Source organism: Dromaius novaehollandiae, chromosome 4 (genome assembly GCF_036370855.1).
Source record: "Dromaius novaehollandiae isolate bDroNov1 chromosome 4, bDroNov1.hap1, whole genome shotgun sequence".
NCBI lineage: Eukaryota > Metazoa > Chordata > Aves > Casuariiformes > Dromaiidae > Dromaius > Dromaius novaehollandiae.
The window spans coordinates 3,209,748-3,234,452 of NC_088101.1; the positions used below are offsets into that span (position 1 = coordinate 3,209,748).

At 43.1% G+C, this 24,705-nt stretch overlaps 1 long non-coding RNA gene across 1 annotated transcript; it reads left to right on the forward strand.

Moving 5' to 3' along the window:
- Nucleotides 1-13,040: 13,040 nt before the first annotated feature.
- LOC112980777 (uncharacterized) lies at nucleotides 13,041-22,880 on the forward strand. The gene is made up of 4 exons (XR_003258508.2): nucleotides 13,041-13,407; nucleotides 17,534-17,586; nucleotides 19,523-19,580; nucleotides 22,713-22,880. It is a non-coding gene; the product is annotated as an uncharacterized LOC112980777 (long non-coding RNA).
- Nucleotides 22,881-24,705: the final 1,825 nt, after the last annotated feature.

Here is a 24,705-nt window from a genome sequence, read left to right on the forward strand (position 1 = left end):
GGTGGTTTGGACCCTCTATGGATTCTTCAGTGAGAAGAGGGAGATGCTATAGGTCTTGTTTTCAAAGTCCCTCTGCTCAGGCAGTCGTCATATTTGAAGACTGGTGGTTTTGAAAGTCGCTGTAGGTCAGTGATCTGGTAGCTCAGATGCTCTGAATGAACCAGACAGAGTCAAGAATTAGGTAGGTCTCTGTCAGGCACTGTACAGACCTTGTATACCAACCTACCAGCTGTTGCAGGCACTTGCCACCTTGCACCGGTCTCACTTCCGAGGCTCCTTCTGTTTCATATAGAGTAACAGTCCAAGTGCAAGGCCGCAGTAATAGCAGAATTGCATTCAAAACCACAGATACATTTCAGGAAGGGAGAGGGAGGTGTTCAGAGATATGGCTTGTTCTCCCCTCTTTTTTCTCTAAATGCTGTCTTCCTTTTGCCTTTCTGTGTCGGTCTCTGCTTTCTCAGTGTCTCCCAACCATCTTTCTTTTCTCCCCTTTTATGTGAACTCCTGTGCTGCTTGCTTTGTTTTTTTCTCCTCTCTTTTTCTCCCAGTTACTTGGTTATTCTGGTTAAATCTCATTCATCTGTCTTGAACCTTCTCACTCTATTTCTAAATTCTTTCCTGAGACTTCTCCTCTCTTTTTTCTCCCCTGAACCCTCTCCTGACATATTTCTTCACCTGTTGTCTCTGCTGACACTGTCTGAACTCAAACACCCTGACTCAGGCTGAAGGACAGCAAACTTCCCTACACACTGCAGAGACTCTTATTTGATGAGGCTCCTCTAGACCAAGCATGAGCATCTCTATTCCAATTAAAATGATGCCACATCTTTCCCTGATCACAGGCTGACTTTTCTGCAGGCCTAACAGGTGTGGAGAATTGGGGGCCATTAGGAGTGATTGCCTATAACTGCAAATAGCAGAGCTGAACTCTGAGGAGGACTACACTTACCCAATGTCATTTGACATACAGATATTGGATTTGCAGGACAGTGAACCTGAGAATGCTAATGGTGCTCACATCCAAGAGAGACAATGAAAATGAGCACTTGCTCTCAGCTATTTAAATTTGCTATTATTTTGGACCATTGGCTATGAATCAAGTTCAAGCCAAATTGAACACAAATCACCTAGAACTGCATGCAAAAGGTCTCTGAAAAAACTAGCGGTAGACCTGCTAGCCTTGTGCAGCTTAAGTGAGCCATCATTGCACATCTGCCCCTAAATGTCAATGCGGCTGTTGCTGCCTCTGTGTCGCTTTATAAGTGAGAGCGTGCAGCCTTGGCAGTGCTTGATTGCCACTCTGTGCACAGACACCAGCTATACAGATTGCCTGCCTGTATGGCATTTTGTGAGCATGCCGAGTGACCGCTGAAGGTTAACAGGACATGGGAAGGGGTGGACTGATGTTTGTTATGTCCCTGACAGCACGTGGGTAGCTACAGGGAGGCTCTTCGGCCTTGTCCTTCATGTCACCTCTGCTCTTCGGGAGGAGAAGTCTTGTTATCCTGGCTGCTTATCGGCAGTGTGGCAAGGCTGTGAAAGCTCGTGCAGTGGCTGCAGGCAGAGGTGAATATATCAGTTCCCAGTCTCCCTGGTGTGTGTTGGATTTAGTCCCGTGTCTGATGGGACTGTTGTAGCCCTCACATCTATATCTGTGATGTTTTTGACTTGCCATTTGCATGTCTCTCCCCCAGTAACATCAGGCTCAGATGGAGGACCTGCCCTGTCCTATGAGCCCTGGACAAACACCTCGCACTATACAAGCAGTGCTTTTCAGGAGATGCAAAATGTAGAGAAAAACCCAACCTGGGCTCCGAGCTGCCTTTCCTCACTCCGCATGGTCTGTGCTGAGCTGCCAGGCTGCAGGGGGGCAGTGAGGGAGCTGGTGTTTGCAGCAAACAAACAAAGCTGTTTTCCAGCTTGTGCTTTGCTGAGATACTGTTTCTGGGGGTGGGTGGAAAGGACAAGAAAAAGAAATTAAAATGTTTGCTTAGAAAATACAGTGCAATGGGATAGATGACTTCTATCCCAGGCTCCAGGGCTGTGGAACTTTGTGTGTCTGTCAGTAATCACGAAAGGGGATGCATCGCTTCTCTGTGATTGTCCCTCTAATTTTTCATAATTGAGGGGCTGGCACGTCTTGTGGAAGTTTCTCTCCGTTGGGCAGGTTAACACTACCAAAGCCTGCTCTTGGCATCATGCGCAGTGCTACAATGAATGGGAGGAAAAGGGCCTCTAGCCACGCTGCATTTATTCATTGCCTACTCCTGGAGAGGAAGGTTAGTGTATCACAGCATGATTAAGGGCAACAGAACCTTGCCCTAAATCAGGGAAAGCTTGGGAAGAAATTAAAATTGACTTCCTCAGGCAGTACGTATTTGTTTATTTTCTTTACACTGCCTTTCCTCCATGACAGAGCTCTAGCACTGTTGGCACATACGATCTAATGGGTACTACAGGGCCAGCAGCGTGATAGATTTTAATGTCACAGAGAGTTTTCAGTGAAGCACGTAGGAAAAAGAGAAAAAAGATCCTCGGATTTCACTGCACAAATATCAGGCTGAAGCAGGTCTTGCATGACTTCAGCTCCCTGCTACCCCAAGTCAATCACACAGAAACAAACACTCATACAGGCGAAAAATACTGTACTGCTCAGGCGAGGATGAAATAAAAGGTCCAGAAGCAGCCTGGCTGACCACTTAAATGCTGCTTAAAATCTCAGAATAGCACTTCAGTGGAGCCTGGGACTTTCCAGGTAGCCTTTTAGCAAGGATAAGCATTTCTCTACAGAAATACTAGGCACGTAAGAGTTTGGTAACCAGCACTGCAGCAGGGCTACTGCCTGGGCTGGAGGGCTGCCCCAGGCTAGCCCATTGCCATTTGCAGTGCTGCCGTGTAGCAGCAGCTCAGGTCAGCTCCCATCTGTGAAGATTTAGCCTGGACTTGTTTTGGCCCAACTGTTGCTGTTGAGTGGTTTTCACCAGAAATCCTACAATGAGTGGAAAAAAGCTGGTTTCGCTTTGCTTTTCTCCCTTTTCCCCACTGTTGTCCATGGTCAGTCTCATTTTTGCAGTTGGAGCAAACCCCCACATCTCTATGCTAAAAAAAAGTATGGTTTATAAGTACTTTAAAGCCTTTCTTTGTAAAATAGATTGCTTTTAAGCCCCGCCAAAAATATTTTGGGATTTTAGTTAAAATATTCCTTGCTACTGCACAATCTCTTCCAACTGCAAACTCTTTCCAGAATCTGTAGTTGGTTGAAGAGAGGTGTATAGTAAATAGTACAAAATAGCCAAATATATGTGAACTAACCTGGAAAGAGTACGCTCATGGCCAGGCCTATGTCTTAAAGATTATTTTTTTCCCCTTCAGTATTTTCTACCTTTTGCACAGTTTCTGCAGGCATTACAAGGGGCTTAACACATCCACCTTGGTCTGCAAGCTGTCTAATCTTTTTTTGCCAAAATGATAGTTTAAAAGAAGGAACTAGGAACTAGCCTAAGAGCCATCATGTCATTTGAACGAATAATCATAACAGCTACTGTGTCTCCCGCAAGGCTTTTCTTATTTAAAAAATAATAATAAAAAGCTGAAAGCAAGCACTGAATCTTTCTGTAGCCCAGTGGGTACACAGACAATAAAATTACATTATGTGTGTCCCTTTTTTACCCTTATCTTTCTTCAAAGTATCAAAAGAGGAAGGCAATAAAAACAAATACTATATGCCAAGGTAACCTCTGACCTGCACTGTTTTAAATGAGTGGCCATATAATCTAACACAATACAGCACAATGGTGCTGCTTCCCTCACTGAAGCCCAGTTGAGATATAACGGGAAGGCTATGTCCTTTAGGTAGCTTCCGAGCTGCTACTTGAAAATGTGGTTTAGATAATGCGGTACAGATGTCTAGAGTTACTGGCATAGCGGTCCCCTTAGGGGTTGTTTCAATTAAAATACAACAGTAGAAAATCACATCATTAACCATTTGGGATGGAAATCCCAACTCCTAAATAGTTCATTACTACAAAACCTTAATGTAGAACAGAACTGCATGAATACCACATTCTTCTGTTCATGGGCCAAAAATGGGGAAAAAAATCATTTAAAAAGCTCTGGTTGTTCTAATTGAAAGAAAAGAAAAATCCAGTGTGTTGAAAAAATGGTGCTTGACCTGAATCACTGAAATTTGGCATTTTAAAAAGACATTTACCTTGAAGTTTAAGTGATTTTTGCAGTGACAGGAAGTTTTGAGCTGAAAAAAGACTCCTGGTTCTTTTCAAAGACACGTAAACTGAGTAGGCACTTCCAGAATTCACTGATCACCCTTTCCTTCCTCCTCCCCTTGTCCTTTCAGCACCTTCATGAAGTTTGCTGCATTTTCAGAGAAGCAAATAGACATGATGGGGTTTCCCTGCTCCACCAGACCAGGCTGTAGTGTATCTTCTTGTGGGACCTGGTACCAAAGAGACCAGCAGCAGATTGCATCTGACCCTTTTTTTTAGGAAGTCCTGAAAGCCTGTGTTGTCTCTGGGCCTTCGATCACAAATGCTGTAGCATGGGATACAGGAGCTGTGCAGTTTCCCAGTAAGTTTTGTGTTCAGCCTGAATGCTAATTAGTATAGGCTTTTCCCTCATTCAGTGAATTTTCTGGGATTCCTCAGCTGAGAAGTCTGTTTTAAAGCAATATGCTAGTTGGAAGCCAGTATTAGAAGGAAGTAATACAAGGACAAGAGAGACTCTTCCAGTTATGAAACTAACCTTCAATTTAAAGAGTGATGTGTCAGGCTCTGTATAGCTCTCTGTGTGAGGTCGTTTCCTGCCCTGATGATGCTCGGTGGTTGGGGATGCAGGCTTTAAACCTGTAGGTGTCTAGTGATGGAGAGTTTCGATTCTACCACCTGGACTCTAGCAGCTCTAGCAATACCTTTTTTGTGCTTGTCTTGGTGGTGAGATGGAATCTTCACTGGTGAAAGACCATCTGGAAACTTTCCAGCATGGTGATGCAGAAAGTAATCGAATTCACGGTTGGTATTTCCTGGTTGTGAGACAAATGACAGTACAGCAGCCCTTACCAGGACACCAAATACTGTAGGCGATAGAGTAAGGTATTTGCAGGCTCTAATCTCATGTGCCTACATGACAAGATTGAAAGTTTCTGGGTTTTCTGCTAGCTCTTTGGAGAAGCAGGGGCTGCTCCAGGGTTGGTTTGGAGAGCTGCAATTAGGCTTCACCTCTGCCTTAATTTCAAGGCAGAGGGAACATTTGCCTACCTTGAGCCTGGTACCAAAGGAAGCTTTGGAAACTGGAAGGAAAGCCAGCCTCAAAACATCATGGTTTTGCAGCTTATAGGTCCACTCCACTAAGAGGGGCAATGATCAGAGAACACACTTCTTGTGTGAGAGCTTGACTGATAGCACCCAATTCCTGATGGTTATAAGAGCTGTTAGGGCTTGTAAAAGCTCTTCCAGCAGCAGCAGAGCTGTTTGAGCTGGGGGGTTTTTTGTTCTTTTTTTTGTTTGTTTGTTTGTTCTTAAGGAAATGTGGTAGAGCAATAGCTTCTTTGTTTGACATGTGTCTGTGGAACAGATCCCTTTGGTAACCAGATCATTTTGTGTTCTCGCTATCAGTCCATGTTCTCTTCTCTCTAAATGGGCACTATAATGCTGTCTCACTATGCACCGACTTTATGGGAGAGGTTCAGTAATCATTATGAAAAGGTCAGATGCTTCTGTGAAGGGCACCTATAAATGAGTCTATAAATAAATAGTCTGGAAGCCTTCAGAAGAGGCTAACAACTTATTTATTTTTCATCCTGCTGGCTACAGGGGACATATGAAAGCCCTAGCATACTGCTAATTGGTTCAGTACTCTCATTTTGTTTCTGGGGCACTGGGACAGTGCTGGGTGTAGCAGTTGGTTTAGTGTGAAACCTGGCCAGTGCTGGAGCTCATGACAATGTGTGGTGCTGCTCCATAATGTCTGTGCCGAAGCCTGGCTAGAGAAGACACTTCTTAATTGAGAAAATCCATGTTTTTTATTGAGATGGGGCTAGCTGCAAAATATATTCTCAGCAGTAAGGTGACACGATTTTCTTTTTCCACTAGGCTCATACTATGCTTTTTATTGACTAGTCTGAGTGCTGTTGGCTGCTCAGGTAGCCTTCAGTAGTGTTGGGTCTGGACTTTAAAGACCTGGCCATCTAGCCAGAAGCTGGTTTAATTCCACATTCCAGTGGTGTTTAAGGCTGGTAGTAAGAAACACCTCATTTGCTTTGATATCATTCCACTTTTTGAGGGAAAATGCTCCCAAGCTTCCTGTATGCCACTAGGACAGTTACCTTAGTTTGCCTTCTGCCTATGAAACAGGTTTCTGCTGTACCAGAAAGGGCTACGAGGGACCCCAGAAGCAGCAACAGTCCTGGGGGATGGAAAGAGATGGGAGACGTCCCAGGGTGCCTGTGAGAAAGGGGACTGACCCCCTTGGGGACAGATCAAGGCCGATTTTCTCATGTAGCACATGGTTACGAAAAGGTTAGAAACTCCTTGGGGTTGAACGTGTCGTAGGAAAATGTGGCACGAAGAGGAGATGGAAATCCTGACCTAAAGTGCTGCTCGGTCAGTGGAAACAGGTGTGTGTCCAGTCCACGAGGACCAGCTAGAGACTGTGGGAAGCAGCCCAGAGGCTTGTTCCTGCCTGCTGGGCTCACACAGGGTGGTACTTGGTGTTGTCCTCTTTGCAGATATTTTTTTAATGACAGCAGCCTTTCTTCTGCTGTGGGAGAAAACTCCTTGAAAGCCTTTGCTTTCAGAGAGATGGAAACACATATGGGAATGCATGAAGAGAAAGAGCAGGGAATATTTAAAAGGGGAAATGCACCGATACTCTAGGAAAAAGGCAAAATGAACCCGCAGACTTTGCACTTCACTGCAAGATGACCCATTCTTAAGAAGGCAAAGCTGGTAAGAGTGTCTCATTTTTGTCTTCAGCCCACTGTCTCTTACTCTTCTTTCAGGAGTGACTGAAATGTTCTCCCATGTTGACATTTGCATCATTTTGATCCTGGCTGGTAGACCTGCAGGGAGAACCCTTTTCTCTGCTGGGATGGGGCATTTCAGCCCAAGAAGGGGCAGAATGCACTCTCCAAAAAATGTGGAGGCAATAGGTACTGCAGCAACAGTTACAGCAAAGAGCACATGCTTTCATGAGGGTTCGCACCCTAATGTTTGCAGATAGAATTAAATGGCGTGTTATCACATTGCCAGTTAGTCTAGCATCCAGCCAGCTTTTCTGAGCACTTGGGGCAAGCGTGTGGTCAGGGATTCAGTTTCTGCTGAGTGGTAGTGCCATTTAAACTTTTAATCATTAAATGTAATCATTTAAACTTATGCAAAACCAGCTGCAAGCAAAGGCAGTGTCTCGTGGGGGTTACCTGGATCACACCCAAAAAATGCAGTGTTTCCCGAGATTCTTTGCCATGACCTTAGGTGGAAATTCAGTCCCCACCACCGCCAGGGAATAGCATATTGGCTTGTTCTTCCTTCAGAAAAGAGACCTGCTCCAGAGAGATGAGTAACATTGGAGATGGAAATCAGGAAACACAGGATACTTTTCCGAGCTGGGAGTGGCAAGATGCTGCACTCCCACAGGGCCCTGGCTGGAGAGATTGCTGGTTCTGTTCCTTTTTGCTGTTTGTATGATCTTGCCTTAAAAAAATAAAGATAATTTGCAGCATGTATTAATTTAGCAAAGTGGAAGGTTTTTTCACTGGTACAACCTGTATAGCAGCATCCTTCTAGGTAAGATACAGCAACATTGCTGGACTCTTCATTCTGGTTAAAAAAAAAAAAAATGTAGAGCTGAAAAGACCCTAAGTTCAGGCTCCAGCTTGCTGGGTAGTGCCCACTTGCATATTCCCCTTCGTGAGATAAAGGTCTCCATCTTCCCAACAGTTTGGTTGTTTGCCCTCTCTCTTTTTGCCTGGAGGACTCCCCTTCTTCCCTGATTTTTTTTTTCTGCCCCCAGATCCTCTCTCATGAAGAAATGCTTGTGTTTCACTTTGTGGTAACCTTTCAAGAAGAGCTTTAGACACACATGATGAGGTTAGACATGTCAAAGAAGAGCACTGGTGGAAGCGCTCTAACTAGGTAGATCACCACAGTCTTCAGACTAGGCTTTATAGTCATTGCTAGCTGAAATGTTGTCAGTCCTCCAGGCTTTCTTTTCAGGAGTTAGTACATGTGTAAATGTGAGTTTTCCAGACCAAGCCTCATACCATATAAGCATGTTTGGAGCCAGGGCTAGACAGGACTTGTGTTTTAGCTGGACTTCTGTTCACAGTGTGTTACAGATGTAGAGGTCATTCATTCAAGCCCCAGTCTTTGCTAATTTTTATTATTGTCCAGGTGTTCTCCTGGAATATTTTCACATTAAGGAACCTGGTTTTTTGTTTTGTTTTCCTTTTTCCTGTTTTTTGGTAAGTAATGAAATGAGAGCCGTTTCTTCACCATATTTTCTGTGCGACTGTTTTTTTCCTGCAACCAGACACTTAATCATTCTTTGTTTGCATTTTCTCCTCTTGAAACCAGCATTAAAGTGTTTCCTCACTAAGCAAATGTGCGAGAACGATAAATTCAGTAGTATACGTGAAGATGTCAGATGCCTCTTCGAAGAGCTGCCAGGAGTAAGGAAACAACACGAGCGTTGAAGAGGGTCCCACTGTACCTCTTCAGCAGCCAGTGTCAGATCCAGGGAAATGCATAATTCCATCTCAGGTCTGTACCGTCAAGAGAGGTTTCAGACTTTCTTTTTGCACTATCTGTGCGTTGCCTGCATTTAAGGAGCAATAAATGTCGAGAGATGCAACATCTAGTAATGGGTAATAAGGGCATAAGGCACAGGCCAGTATCTCAAGAAGTTGTGCCATTTTGAGGGAGGTATGTGAGATTCTGCTGAGTTCTCCTTGAGCTGTATCTTTCTCTCTCTTCTTTGTTTTTTGGTTTTTTTCTTTTTTCAGAAGGGAGGTACTTTGAAGAGAGAGATTCAGCCTATCTACAACAAGCTCAGGAGCAGGTCCATCTGAGCAAAAACTGCTCCTTTTCCCGTGGTCTGTGCAGATTGTAATGATAGCTGCTGGGTTTGGTCTCTGCCCCTCAGTGCTCTTATCACGGTGGCAACCTGCTCTTTGTCTTGTCAGTCTAAGCTTTTCACAACTGAGGTGAAAAGGCCAAATTCTCCTGAGCCCAAACAGGAAGGAGTAAACCTTCCCTTTTCTTTCCTTCTTTCTTTCTACATTTTTATTTGAAAATGCAGATCCTTAGGATGCAGGCATTGTGTATAACACCGATGTCACAGAGCCCACAAGTGTTTTGTGCAGAAAGCTTTCTGCGGCGACACCATAAGTGTCACCACAGCATTTTGACTGTTGCCCGAACAGAGCCAACAAATCTCAGCCAGCAACTGGGACCTGTTACATGAGTCAAAGCCTCAGACATTTATAGCTCTCTCTAGCACAGCCACCAGGCCAGGCCAACTGGACACTGAGTGAGAAAAAACAAAACAGGAGGCATTGTGGTGAACCATATAAAGCATAGCTCAGGCTGACTCTTTGAATTCGGCGTCATGTAATCCAGCTGGACAAGTATTGTGCTTTTTATATACTGTATTTTATAGAGATTGGGGGTTTTGCACTGTTAAGAGCTCCAAAATTTGCATTTAGGGGGAAAGGGATGCTAATCCATCCTAGTAGTAAGAGAAGAAAGGAATGGGGGATATTCAGATTTCCCATACTTGGTCACAGATTAGTTAACTAATCATGGTGTAGTATTCTATATCTCACTTGAACAGAGAAAAAAATACTTGAATTAAGGATAAATAGCCAGATTTGCCTGCCATCAACTCAAGGTGGAGGAAGCTCGTCCAGTTTTCTAATGTTGTTGGCTTTACCATATCACTTCATTGCAAGTGCACAAGGAAGTTCATTCCTGAACTAAGCAAGCCCTTTTACAGCCCTCTCTTCTCAGTATATCACTGCCCAACCTATGGCCCATCCACAGGAAACTGACAAGCAGCTGCTAACAGCCTAGGCATTCTAGCATAAACTGTAGGGGTTTTTTTTGTCTTGAGTTAAATGATCAATTCAGTGCTGGCTGCCAGCTACACTTACACACTTACAACCTTTCCTTTTTTTAAAAAAAGAAAAAAGATTTGTTATGTTTGCTAAAACAGGAGAAGTGAGGATATTTGGTTTACAACTGTCTGCTCCAGACAAAATATTTCATCTCTATTTATGTTTCTTCTTACAATGAGCACTGTTATTTTTGTCTCATTATTCATAGACCTTTTGAGTATTAATTCAGCAATAATTGTTAACAGGTCAGATTTCTTATTTAAAAGCTCCAAACAACAAGGCGGTGAATAAATAGGATGAACAGACTTACTTAGGGCTGACAATGTATTAACTTCCTCTTGTTTCTCATTAGGTTGGTATCTAGCTTTTCTTTCACCCTGTTGGAGTTGCACTGTATGTAAAAATCTGTTCTCCAAAGCAAGTTGGTAGTTCCTGGGTTTTATGAATATTGATGGCTGAACATGGCTTGTGCTTGTGTCACGACATTTCACCCTGGAAAAGAAGAAAGGATATAGCAGCTGTGCAACATCCCAAGATCCCTTGTCACCGACCTTTTTTCTCCAGCTGTTTTTTTCATCTCTTCTAAGGGCAGGGGCATGTTTTTTTTCATGGGATGAACCTGTTTGAGAAATAACCATTCTGCAAATGTACAGGCTAGTATCTAACTGTTAATTTTTATGATAATGTTGCTAAAAAGCCTGCCTCTTGTACATATCTCTGTGCTGTGCTTTCAGATAGGTTGGAGGTAGCACTTGTCCGTGGTCTTGGACCAAGCTCTCGTACATGAACAGCTGGGAAGCAGCAGTTCAGTTTTGTCCATTAGTTGCTTGAATTCTCTTTGTCCAGCCTGGAAATGAGGAATAAATATGTAATGTGTGTCTCTGGGAAAAGGAAGTGCATGTTGTTCCGTATCTCTATAAAGAAGATCACATTTAAGGAGACAAAGTGGAAGTTACTTTCTTGCGTTTGTGTCTTGCTGTGATAAAACCGACACTGTTCTTCAAAGCGGAGATGCAGAGAGCATCCAGACTATTGATTTTTGACCCAAGTTCTTTTGTTCCAAGGGAGAAAGTAATTCATCCTTACTTCAAGCTCTGGAGGGATTAGACATTGGAAATTTGTATAGCAGGGAGAGAAGGACTGGCTGCCGTAAAACTTTGTGCAAGTCCACTTCCTGTCTGGAAAAAATCACTGTTGCAGCTACAGAACTGGTGTCATCTCATCAGCTTTGAGTGGAGATTATCGCAAAAGGTGGCTGTTGTGGGCTCGCTCTTTGCAAGCTCTCAACTTGGAGGACAGCAGCTGAGCACCAAAGGTTGTCTGACAACTGCCTGTGCAACAGCTTTCTCCTGTAACGAGCAAGTCAAGACATTCTGCATTTTTGTCTGTCTAAACAGCTCTGGTAATATCGTCTCACCATGAAAAGTTGCTATTATGACAAATTCAGTAATAACTGGAGAGATGAAAAGTTTCAGGAAGGAGCTCCAGTTGTAACCTGATAAATAAACAGAACGGAAAGCCCGTTTTTTAACACTTTCAGAGGACGAATAAAGAAGTCATATTTTCTCTCATTGTCTCTATCTAGAAATCAGCTTTTTTTTTTTTTCCCTCACCACCAGAGCAGGGCAGTATTTGGAAAAATTTCCCAAAATGTGTTGGCACAATCAGCTGTTGTCTGCTAGTGTCCATTATACGCTGCTGTGCTGGGAAAGAAAAGGGACTGTGGCATGTGGTTGTTATGCAGTAGCTTTGATGCAAATGATACCTGTTTCTCCCTTGTTCACCTAGCCCTCTTATTTATTCCTCCTAGGAGAAAGCAATCCTGTTTGGGAGAACTGAAAGTGATGCAACAGGACAGAATGAGGATAATTCTTTCCTAAAAGTTAATTTAACCCATACTACAAGAGATATATCTTCTTATAGGTGGATGAGTTTTCTCACCTACATGTTCTCCAGTGGTGTGGAGTGTGGGGGCTTTAAAACCAGTGGCTGTCTAGCAACACATTGGTTTTAATTTTACCTCATAATGCCAGTGAAAACTATATAAAAATACACTCAGTATTATGAGGTGAAGTGGCATTTCTTGCTCCATCTTGCCACACATTTGTATGGACGTGTGTGTATGTATGCCTGTGTCTATCTGTTCCCTTAATTACAGTTATACCCACTGTCCAGGTGCAACCCAAAAGTGTCACCGGTGCTCCCATAAACTTTATGAATGTAGGTGTCCGGGTTGAGAAGAGAGAAGGACTTCCAGGTTCATGTTTTATTAGATGTCGGGGAAGCCATACGTTAGAGCCTGTTGGGGGACAGGATACATTAACTCTGTTGAATTCAAATAAACAACCTGTTAGGGTTTTTTTAGTTTTTAGACTGCCTGCAACCCCCCCAAATCAATTAGTCATGCAGCTCTACTTGCAATGCACGTTTTCCTGCTGTTCACAGAGAGAAGCCATTTTATGTTATCTCTAATTATTTTTACATTCAGTTTTCCTTGCTGGCTCATGTAGGCAGTGCTCGTTGTTTGGGAATTAGATCCCAGGTAGCTCCTGGGCTTTTTGGATCTGCTGTAATCCACACTGAATATCTGCACTGGTATCAGACTGCAGCCACAATCTGTCACACTTGGGAAGGCAGCAAGCATCCCACGAGCCTTTGACGCTTTGCTGTAGGGTAAGTAGAAGTCCACTTTTCTTCCTACAGCCAAATCTCCCTCAGTCTTTCCCAAATTCAACTTGCATTTCACAGTTCAGCCCAGAAAGCAGAAGTATTTGTGCTTGGTTGCATTGATTTTTAGTTAAAATTGTTTACGTGCATATATGTACATATGGGTGTGTACTGCAGGCTTATTGTACACGAGCATCACCTGGCTGGGCAGTAGGTAGGCTGAGCACCTGTAGGTGCTTTCCTTTTTTGACTGTGCTCAAAGTATGCGGCTGATGCGGTTTTGGTCTGTTGTGCCTTTTGTGAAATTTTCCCCTGGGAAAGAGGCTGACTGTCAGGTCCCAGCAGAAAGAGACAGCCCCACTCTGATCTGCATCAGGAGGTGTCTTGTATTGCCCCAGAGAAAAGTGTATCCCGATCTTACTGTACTAGGAACAAAGTGCTGCTGCAGAATTTCATGTGTCATACAGGCATCAGCAAACACATTCTGTCCATTAACAGACCATGTTTTAGTCTCAGCTTTAAATCAGAGAAGAAGATCCTTTTCTACCACAATCACAAGGGATCTGAAGGACTTGGAAATCACCACTTAGAAACCTGCACTCCTACAGGGACAGGTAAGTCCTTTGCTTAATTACATCTGAAGGCGCAATTGTATTTTCTCTTGTGCAATAAGCAATTTCTTTGCCAAACCCTCAAACCTGTTTTAATCTTACAGCTTCTTGATACAATGAAGCACTCACATCTTTTCAACCCTATTAATGTGGTGTCCACAAAGACTAAGCTTAGTACAAGGATGGTTCATTGCTCTAGCCCCCCCTCGCAAAGACAAGGAGTACTTCTAGGGAAGCATCATGCAGAAAGTGGTGGCCTAAAGACATCAAAACAGAGCCCAGTGAATGACTGCGGGCTGCTGACACTGGGCACTGGCAGGACCCAGCAGGGATTAGCAACACATTTTGTTTGCAGTGATAGCAGTAAACAGGATTTTATTCATTGATTTTACTGAGCTAAACCTGAACATTTTATTTATCGTACCTCCCTCCCAGCTGCAAAACAAAGGTAGGAAATAAAATGGATTTATGATGAATACTCACCCAGACGCACTCCCCTTTTCCCCCTGCATTTGATGGACTTGTTCTGGATATGGTCACATCTCCCTTGGCAGCTTGGGTTGCACACTTCAGGTGTGATTTCTTCTTTGGAAGGAGCCCTCCATTCCTGAAAAAGAGCTAGAAAACAGTACTCACTCATGAGCATGACAGGAAAATAACAGGATAGGCATTCTCTTAATGATGTTGGTGTAAAGTGTGGGCTTTTAAGGATGGCTAAACAGTCCTTTCTGGCTTATTGTAGTAGTTAATGTAGTGCCACAGTTAGTGGGGGAAAGTTTGCTTGCAAAACAAACTGGCAGTCCATGGGCCTTTTAAATCTGCAGCAATCCATCCTTTAAAAAGCTGCCTAGTTGCCTGTGTGAAGCTACCACACCGCACAGTTTAGGTTTGGATGCGGGCAGAATCTGGCAATTGTTCAATAGCCCATGATCCTCTGCATCTGTACTTGATGCTAAAGAGAGCACACATATTCTTTATTTTAGCCATTTAGTCAATAAAAAAATAACAATCCTTTTAGTGAGATGAATCCATTTGGCAGCTATATATTTCACAGTGAGAGAATTCCTTTATAGTGGGATTATATCACCCTTATTGGTAAGAAAGATTTATCTGGGATGCACTTCATATTCTTTACCATTCAACATTTTTCTTTGTGGCAGTGATCATCAGTGGTGAGGGGTGCAGGCTTCAAATCCATGGCTCTCTAGCAACAGGGTGGTTCATTTCCTCCTCTTGGAGGAGGCCATGCAAGATTGGGTGCTAATTCTCCAGCAGTTACGCTGCTGCTAAAGGGGATGTTGAGTAACCTAGGCAAATGCGGCCATCCTGTGGCTGTCTCTCTTGCAGATCATTCTCCTGCCAGAGAGAATGCCACAGAGGAGAACATTTCAGCTGCTCCACTAAGTTTTCACTGAAAACTTTCATTAGTTTCTTTGTATGCAAAAAATACATGTTGATGCCATGCAGTCATAAGGGGGTCACCTATGTATGGAGGCAACTGAGCCTGCTCGTTTTAAAAAGGGGAGTCCCTGTGCCCTTCTGCTCTTCTTCCACCAAGGGCCCAGCTCAACAAGTTGTTTTCTGAGCAGCAAGGCAGATGCATCCAAATTTCCTATGGATTTGTGTCCTACGGCTTGCACACATTTTCTTGAATATTCCTGGATGCTCCCCTCTGCCCTCCCGATACCTCCAGCTCTCCTGCACCCACTTGCTCCAGTTGTCCCTCATCTCCACTGCTGCCTTTCTGCTCGTGCCCTCAACTGTTTGTTCCTAAATTCATCTTTTGACCATCTCCTAATGGTTGCCCAGGTGGGAGACAGCAGGTTTTGAGGCTTGCTCTGATCAACCATTTGGCAGGACGCGTGGCGCAGGTGACCACAGGACCCCAGCCTAGCATCCCCTGTGGCCAGTCTCTTCCACTTAACCCCAGTTTTTGCAATTTTCTCGAACTCATCTTTGAGATTTCTACCCTCCCTTCAAGCTCGGTTGAAACTGGGCAGGCAGCTCCCATGTTATTAGGAGGTGCCTTTCAGACAGTCACAGCACAGCCATGTAAACACATGCCCTTAGAAAACTAGGCTAAAACTGGTCAGAAACATCCAGTTTCAGGTAAATAATGAGAATATAATAGGTTGTTCTCACCCCAGCGAAGTGTTTCAGAATGATCAGTATTTGAGAGCAAAATTGAAAATGTGGCCTCTATCTCTGTCCTGTCCATTAACTGTCCTAGGAGCAGCCTGTAACCTGAGATAATTTGGTAATTTCATTCTTAAAACTTCAGCTACCCTTAATGACCTTTAAAATTGATTTGCTTCATTTGCTTTGGTTTTAAGAGATTATGCTTAAGTAATGCTTCGCTGCATTTAATGTTTTGTTGTATTTTAATTTACTGTGTAATGACTCTAGATATGAAATAATGGTAACAACATCTGAAATTATTAATCAACAAAAGATGACAGATAATGCATGTTAAGTTATCTCTCTATTTTGAATCATTTATCTCCCAGGTAACATAAGAAAAACATTAAATCATACTGAACCACATTCCTTAGCTGATGTAAATCAGTTAATATACAGCAGCTGAATTTCTGGCCCATTATGTTTTTCCATGAAAGATGTCTTTGCCTTCTGAGTATTAATTATCCATGATTCTTCTACTTTTCTTGTTTTCTGTGTTTGCAGGTGCTGTTAGCTCCCATTTTCTTACAGAAATGGGAAAATTGATCTATATTCGGAAACGTGTACTTTCTTTGTTCAATAAGCTGCATTTTCATTTTTGGCATCCATATTTAAATCCTAATGCACGTCCACATATGAATGATGTGGGTTTTACTGCTGACAGCTTGAAGTCCTGCCATGTATTCAGCTGTGTAGGCAATTTAACTCCTTGTTGGCTTTAGCAGAAGACCACAGGCTTTTGGCAGAGGAAGGTTGTGGGTGCATAGTGTGTCATGCATAGCACAAAGGTCTGTCAACAAAGCATCCCCATCTTCCAATCCTCCCATCCAAAGACACTTAATTCAGAACATGAATGACTTGCTGAGCCGGGTCACCAGACGGGGGTGACAGGAAGGCTCAGGGCCCCTCACCCCGCTGCCTCTTGATGCTGGCAGATGCACCCAAAGCTCCCACACTAAGGGATGTGGTTGCAAAGGCTCCTATTCACCCTCCGTGCTCGCTCCTTCAGCAGAGCTCAGGGGGCCACCCACATCTGGGCTTGAGCATATCAGTTCCACACTCCCCTGCTGTTGGCGTGGGGCATTTTGGGCAAGAGTGGATTATACGCCAGGGCAAGGTGCATCAATGCCTTCTTCAGGAGGAATTCACCACCAGTGACTTGCATCCACCAAGCATCATTGGAGCCATGACTTTGGGGGATACACTCTCCCTGTAAGCCCATGGGTGCAGTTCGCCACCATTCACCCGCAGCGGTGGCCCTGGAAGCTGCGGGGGAACATAGCCCATTCGGAAGAGCAGAGAAGATTAATCGTCCCTTCTCCACTAGATTTTAATTGGAAAGGAATCTGTCTTTGACTTAATTTCCTCTCTTGTCTCAGCCAAAGTCTACTGGATCAAAAGAAATGCAAATTGAAAGAGAATACTTTGGATGTGCCTGATTTTTAAAGTTGAACATGAATAATCTTTCATGCCTCTGACTTAATGTCTGTACCATTCTTCTCACAAAAATATTGAAACAATTATTTCCTTGTGTGACAAAAAGGACTTTTTTTTCTCAAGAGAGGAAAACTGAATGATCCTATCACAGTACTAAAACATAGGTACTAACTGCTTTATGTTACCAAACCTGAAATTATCATTTTCATTAAAATACTCTATGATTTATTTTGTGATGAAAGGACCAAGACCCAATTACTCAAGAGTATCAAGATACTCTGTGTGGGCTTCCATTATATAACAGGAGCTTATTCACAAAGAAAGTCAATTGCCTAATTACCAGATTATTGTCCAATGCAATTTAATATCAAATCTTTTCTTTCTTTCCTTCTTTTTTTTGTTATTTTGAATTACAGCAATAGGAAAGTATTTTTCAAGTGGTTAACTTGAGTTTGCTTTCCTACATCTCTTTATTTGGGAAGAAATGAATTCAGTGGTTCTGTTTTATTTTTAGTGCTTGTGAAAATGAAGGATAGTTGTGCCTGCACTACAAGGAGGGTGATTTAGGTAAGTGTCTCTGAGGCAGCTTGAGTCAATTTACTTTAAACTTGCCCTGAAATACTCTATTGCTTTGCAGCAGACCTTCCTAAGAGAAAAAGCTTTACTCTTGCTGAGCTTTGTAAGAATTACAAACACCCTCAGCGTAGAGGCTGGTTTTGTTGGTGTCCTGTGTTATGCTGAATAAAATGGGAAAGTGCTATGCTGATGGAACCACAAAAGGGAGCAGGAACTGTCTGGGTTTTAGTCATGACCTGTTTTGTCCACATGTTCCTCGTGCTGCTCAAGGGGAGGCATGGCTCCTGGTGAAGCCAGGCCATTGACAAGAGGCCACGCCCTTGTTGGGGTTGCTGGCATGAGTTGAATTCAGTGCTCAGCAGTGGCTTCCCTCTCTGAAACCGGAGGAGATGAAACCCCCCGGAACAAGCAATGACTCTGAGCCTCTTAGGGGTGCATGGCAAACACAGAGTAAAATGAACACGGTTTTGCCCAATTTCCATCAAGTGCGATTTAGGAGCTGCAGAAGCAGCAGAAAATTCCACTCCCCTAGAAGGGAAGAGGAGGGGAGGGCCACTACTGCTTGTTGCTGCTGTTGAAGGTTTGGGGTTCAGCTCCTTCTGGACACTTCCCCTCTTCCATGTGCGAAGTCATCATGCCAAAGCTTGGACTAATGCCCTTCTGAGAGGCGTGGAGCACGTCAGCTCTCCAGCAGCTACTTTTCCAGGCTCTCTGCAGCCTTAAGCAGATACAGCTTCACTGTCAACATTTTTTTCTTGATATCTGTGACATTTAGAGACTTATTTTTAGCTCTGTTTTCCAAGAAGAAAGGTCTAGCCCTGTTAGCTCTTGAGCTCATTGCTACCTCTGACTGAGGAGCAGAAGTTTCAAAGATGCCAAATTTTTGCAGGACTTTGTGAATCAAGGAGAGTGGACAAGGCATGTAGGAGAAGTTTTAGACAAAATGCAGGGATGGTGGGTGTCAAACGTGTCACGTGTCAAACTCGTATCAGTCTTGGCCAAGAAATATATAAGGGCTTTTTGGTCCAGGTGTCCTTATTGCTGGTGCTCCTAGAATTGCTCATTTTTCAAAGCACCCACAAGAGATTTTTATGTGCCTCAGGATGATAGAGCCTTAAATGTTGGCTGACTTGTTGCCAAAATGAAAGCCCAGCACTCTGGTAGGCTCTAGCTGTGGGAAAGCACATTTCTATAGATAGAAAAAAAAAATCTATCTTTTCTGCCATTCAGACCTTACCATTGCAACCATTTATTGCAGATGTGCCATGTAGAATGTACGGAAAGGGAAAGCCCTGAGCCAAAACTGAGGGAAAAGGTGTGGGGGAAAATTTTGTTTTTCTATTGCCATGTCCCTTATTTATAGATTGGGAGGAATAACTTGTGCCTGCTCTCTGAGCAGAGCCATTCCTTCGCCCATGCAGAGACATCTCACAGGCCAGCTGTGCCGTCTCTGAGTCACTTGTTATCAACTCTTACAAGTGTGGGGGAAAGAAACAAAATCATGACAATGATAAATACTTTTTCTTTACAAGCTTACATGATGCCATCCCAGTTTGCGGTCCAAAAGCACCACTGTGGTCTGGCTCCCAGTAAACAGAGCTATTAGCAATCACAGGAGGCCAACAGGTTGTGGGTTTGAGCTGACCAATTGTTACAGAAAAACAGATTCCTTATTTGCTGGACTCATTTTATTGCTGAATCTTTCGCACTCTGGAGAAGAGCACGGCTGTTGTCTGGTGGCTAAAAGCAAAATCACATAAAGGGGGAAAAGAAAGATTAATAAAACAGAGATGTCTCTCATTCCCAGCTTTATAATAAATGCAGCAAGTGATCCCTTAGGCATACCAGGTAGTGCCTCTAGGCTGGCACAGTGCCCACTCATGCCATCTGCTGATTTTTAAATCTTTTTCTGTTTCATATCTTGCAGAATCTCCTGCAACCAGACACTTCCTTTCTGCTGAAATCACTACAGCACTCTAGCCCAGGTTAGTGTTTTGCTAGCATTTACTGAACTGGGAGTGGGGTCCTGCATTACACAAGCGAAGATAAATAGTAGGTGCTTTGTATTTGTGCTATCGTAATCTCTGTTATGCTGTCCGTGAGTGTAATAGGACATTCTTCTGGCTGTTTACATACAGTCAGGACAGGAGGCCTGCTTCCCATTTGCCATCTCACTGGAAATGTGGATGTTTTGCTATTTTTATTTGCTAAATGCAACTTTTGACTGAAACTAGTGAAACGGCCTCAATGGAATCATTGATGTGATTAGTGGGTTGAAGGAAAACAATAAAGATAAGTTGTATATGTTATGAGATGCAGAACTCAAAATGATAGAATGTCATATAAAAGTGAGAGTGAGAGAGGAAAATTCAGACCAGAAAAAGGAAGTAATAAAACACTCAGCATTTTACTGCATTTCAGACTGTTTCTTTTCTAAACTGGCACATATCCTAAAACAATATCATTTAAGGAGACAGCTGGTCCATCCAGACATTCTCCCTTGACTGTGTATCATCTGCCCAGCATTCTGCTGTGGTCAGAACTGGAAAGGGACCTGCATGCGCACAGAGCAAGGGCTGAAGGAAGACAGATCCCTGTGACCCCACACGGCAATACATCAACTCAAAGCAGAGTCATAGCAGTGTAAGAAAAATCACTGGTAAATCCAGCATTTCACATTCACATTTGCAAAATTTATAAATATCAGTTCTGGAAGCCTCTCATGTGAACAGAGTCTTTCTGCCCTAGTCTTAAAATCAACTGATACAGGATCTGGTACAAGATATTTTGAAGTCCAATGTGAATCTCCCCTTGGATCAGATGCTTTCAAGGAAAAGTGTATCAGGGCCAGAGCACTAGATTTTAGTTCAACTTCTGTTGGTGTGTGTTACAGAAAAGTTTGATTTAGAAGACCTTCTGGCTAAAAAATAATCTACTAAAACATTTGGTCAATCACAGAAGAGTTCGTTTGGGAGTTTCGTAAGCCTGAATTTTTTGGAGTGCTCTCTTCTCTGGCATTTTACCTTTTTGGCTTTTTACTGCTTGCAAAACTGAGAATCTTGGAGATGTGTCAAAATTAAAAAGCAGGGTGAATGAAAAAGATGTTTCGCCAGTATGATACAAGTTTTGGGTGATGGTGCATTTCGAATTCCTTTATTTCAATCTGAACTGGCTCACTATACTTGAAAACAGATGATTTTTCCAGAATTGTGCATACATTGATCTCTGATGTTGGGTTCTGAACTGTTAGGTAGACACCTTAATAAATAGCATGGTATTCAGGGAGGATGAGTGCCAAGTGGCACCTAATGAGTTATTAACCACAGAAAATTTGCATTCTCAAGCATAAAATTATCAGTGCAACACTGCACTGCATGAAACAACACAAATGATCTGGCTCGCAAAAAGGTGTCTGTTTCAATTCTTTTTTACAGCAGAGAAATGGTAGACTCTGTATCTGAAAAGCTTGCTCAGCCTAAATTGATCTAGTGTTTAGAAAATAGTATATTTTTCTCTATTCCTCTGTAGGGTTCAGTGAGACTTACTTAAAGGGTTTGCACATTTACTGCCTTCCTCTCAACTTTTGCACTACTGTGTTTGGGGACTTCACAAGTGCTTAAAGGAAAGATGCTCCACGTGGCTGGTTGAATATCTTACAGAAAACAATGTAGTCTCCATTCTCATTCACAAAAGCTTGGATGTACAGTTTTTTTAATAACTGAAGGTCAAACTATAAAATGCATTTGATGTAGTTAATTCTATTGATTTGATGATCTTTCTTTCCTGCTGATTTTCTAGTGGTCTCAGAACCAGATCTGCTAGTTTATTTGATTTTCTTCTGCAGCAACTTTGCTTGACCAATAGTAAGGTTTTGAAGGCAGACTTGCCAAATTGGCCAGGACTGATTTAGGAGCCAAATTAAACATCCATCAGTCTTCAGGAGCTGGAGTGTTGGAACCTGAGTATCTTGCTCAAAGCTGTTAGATCTTTTCAAAAGCTAGCCTCTCTATAACCACCTCAGCTCAAAAGACCTAATATCTTTTGAAAAATATGATTTGAAATGTGCGTGCAGCTAAAAGACTTCGTTCTTTTTGGAAACACGGGCCTACATCTCATTTGGATAAAGTTAAGGTAGCCACTGTATCTCCTAAACTCTACATGCCCACTCCATGCAGGCAGATGGGAAACAGTGCCAGTTAGCCTTGAACTAAACTCTTGAGCAAAAGAAACCTCCTTTTTGCTTAACACATCTTTCAAAAAAAACATTCAGAGCTAATTTTAAAAACATTGAAATGAGTTGTTTCAAACTTTTGTGTGTGTGTGAGAATACAAGTGAAAGCTTACACATTTAAAAACCGTTTTGAGATGTTTGCTCAGGACTGCCAACAAAATACTGAACAGCTGTATTACACATGTACCTGAAAGAAACTGTGGGATCTTTTCCTCACAAATATATGGCAAAGCCATAGTTTCTGGCCTCGTTACTGTGGCTGCAGTTGATTCATTGCAGTTTTAACTTGGCAACCTAAAGCAGTATTTCAGAGACTTAAGTTGCTGGAGATTTACTAAAACACTCATGTTTCTTACACAGCTAAAACTAAAGGTGGGTTTGCTGTTTCCTTCAGCAGCAGCATAATGGGATGACAAACTTCCAGTTCTGCTGCCTCTGCGGAAGCACAGCTGAGCCAGCATCCCTGGCTGAGGGTACTCAGGACACTCCATCAGATGGCCCAGCAGCAGCTGGAAGAGGTGTGTGAGTCAGTCCCGGTGCCTCGCTCTGAGATCTCTGCACTGCCTTTGGAGGAGATTTTGTAGGGGACTGGTCGGCTTCAAACTTGCAGGACTAGAGCTTAGCAAAATCAGGGATTTCAGTTGCTTGGGAGAGGCACAGCGTTCAGTTGGAGCTAACTGGAAACAATTACCTTTTTTTGCTTTTTCAAGCAAAATGTCATTTCAGCTTAATTTGAAGCATTCTCTTCAACAACCACCAAGAGTTGCAGGTTGCTCATTTGAGGGTTACTGTTTTAGGCTGTAGTGTTTGTGTGCAAACATTTCCTTTTGAACCCGTTGACATACAGCTCTTCAGCACGTCTGATTTTTGTGTCCCTCTTTTCTAGGCAAAATGGTGGCCGAGACAACCGACATTTGTTCTTTCCATCCTACCACGTAGTCATCAAACTGCTGGGCCTTGGGTTGGAGAAGAGGAGCAGAGGATTGATTTAGGATGTATCTACACTGAAGTACCGAGTGCAGTCTAGCTACAGGAGTCCGTAACTTTCCTTTTTTTCTGGTATGTACATGCAGTATGGACACACCTATAGCTGTTTTTCAGCTTCTATTGAACACCTTTAGGCAAGTGTCTATGGGTCTTCTGTGGAGCTGCCTCAAGGCTACGTGTAGGGTGAGTACAACCCGTAACAGTCCTGCTACATGCAGTAAGTGGTCATGTAACAAAAGCAGCTCAGGGTTTTTGCTAATTGTGCTGGGCACAGAATGGCAAATCACTGAGAGGTGGCAGTTGTCCTGGTGAGCTTGCAGCCCAAGTAAGGTGGTGTGAGGGCAGTTGTGCTCACCTGTTCTCCTGGAGTTGAGTTTGAGCTGGGTGCACAGAGAAATGTGGTTGACAGAACTGTAAGGTTGCTTTTCCTAAATGTTAGAAATCCCTCTCAATAGATACAGGGAAGCTGGGGTTGTTGTACAGCCCCCTGTATTGATACAGTGGCATTTTTAACATTTAAACAACAGTTTAATTTTTCTGGGGAGAAAGCAAAGTGAACCTTCAAAAAATGCAGATGGAAGGCTTGCACTTGTATAAAATGAACGCGTGCTCTGAATCATTGGAGAAAACCTATATTTTCTTGACAATTATAACAATATTAGGTAGCAGTGAAGGTTTCCAAGGCAACCTGGCTACGGGTGCATTCATGTGGAGTGTGTGTGACTACCTGCTTTGTCAAACCATTGGATGGATGTCAGGAGGTGATGTGTGTATGTACATGGTGGGGGTTACATGTCATTTCATCAACCTACACTAGGAACACTCTTTAAAAGAGGACTTATTTTTTTGGAGTATGTCTGATTGCACCATCTCACTGCTTTTGTTTCTCGAATATGCAAGACAAACGTATTAAAGCCAGGCTGAGGGAAGCTTGCTGGTGAGGAGACCCTCAGTTAGGGAGGAGGCCTTCTAGGCAAGTTAGCATAGCATCTGCTCATAGATTCTCTGCCAGTGTAAATAAATGTACATATTTGCCCCGAGTAAGCACTCTTCTTCCTTTGGTGCGAAGACTGACACCAGCCTGGATTTCCTGAGGTGCTAACGTGAAGGGGCCTTTTCAACACCTGAGGTCTCTCACCCTCTGCTGCAGTGCTTGGTCCTGTCTTGCTTTTGTCTGTCCCTCCCTATTCCTCTCTGCCTCATCTCCGTTTTGTTGACAGGAGCTTTCCTAACTTCCCCGGCCTTCCTGCAAAGCACAGACAGTGCAAAATACAGCGTGGTCTCTCATATGTTGTTCTTCAGGCTGTCTCTCTTGTTCCCTCAGAGGAGTCATTGTATTTAAATGTCATGTGAGGATCCCCACTGTCGATCTCCAGGGTAGTCACTTCCATGTCTTTGACCTTTAAAAAATTCTAAGAGTCACAGACAAAATTGGTTTAGAAAAAAATGGCAGGTCTGCTGAATACCTGATCTCCATGACAGGAAAACAAAAAAAAACGCATCCCTGCTCCTCTCCCTCAAGAGAACTGAGAGAGGAATATGGCTTCTTCTGGGGTCAAACTCATCAGTCCTGATTGCTTTCCAGATCATGGAGGCAGGTGGGGCGCAGCTGTGATGTAGAGCAGCCAGTTACTCATTTTAACTGGTTGGATAAGCTGAGCTTGCAGGTTTGTGCTGATATCACAGCAAAGCAGGTCACTGAAGGATATAACCATACGCTGAGATTAGGCTCAGCTTTTCTACTGTTCTTTAATAGAACTCCCCTTTCTGAATTAGTTTTGCTTAGAAAGGGTAGGGAGGATTCCCAATTATCTTTCTGTAAACCAAAAATATTATAGTATTGAGCTCACTGGAACTTGCAACTTCTCCTGCGAGTTAACCGGTCACAAGAC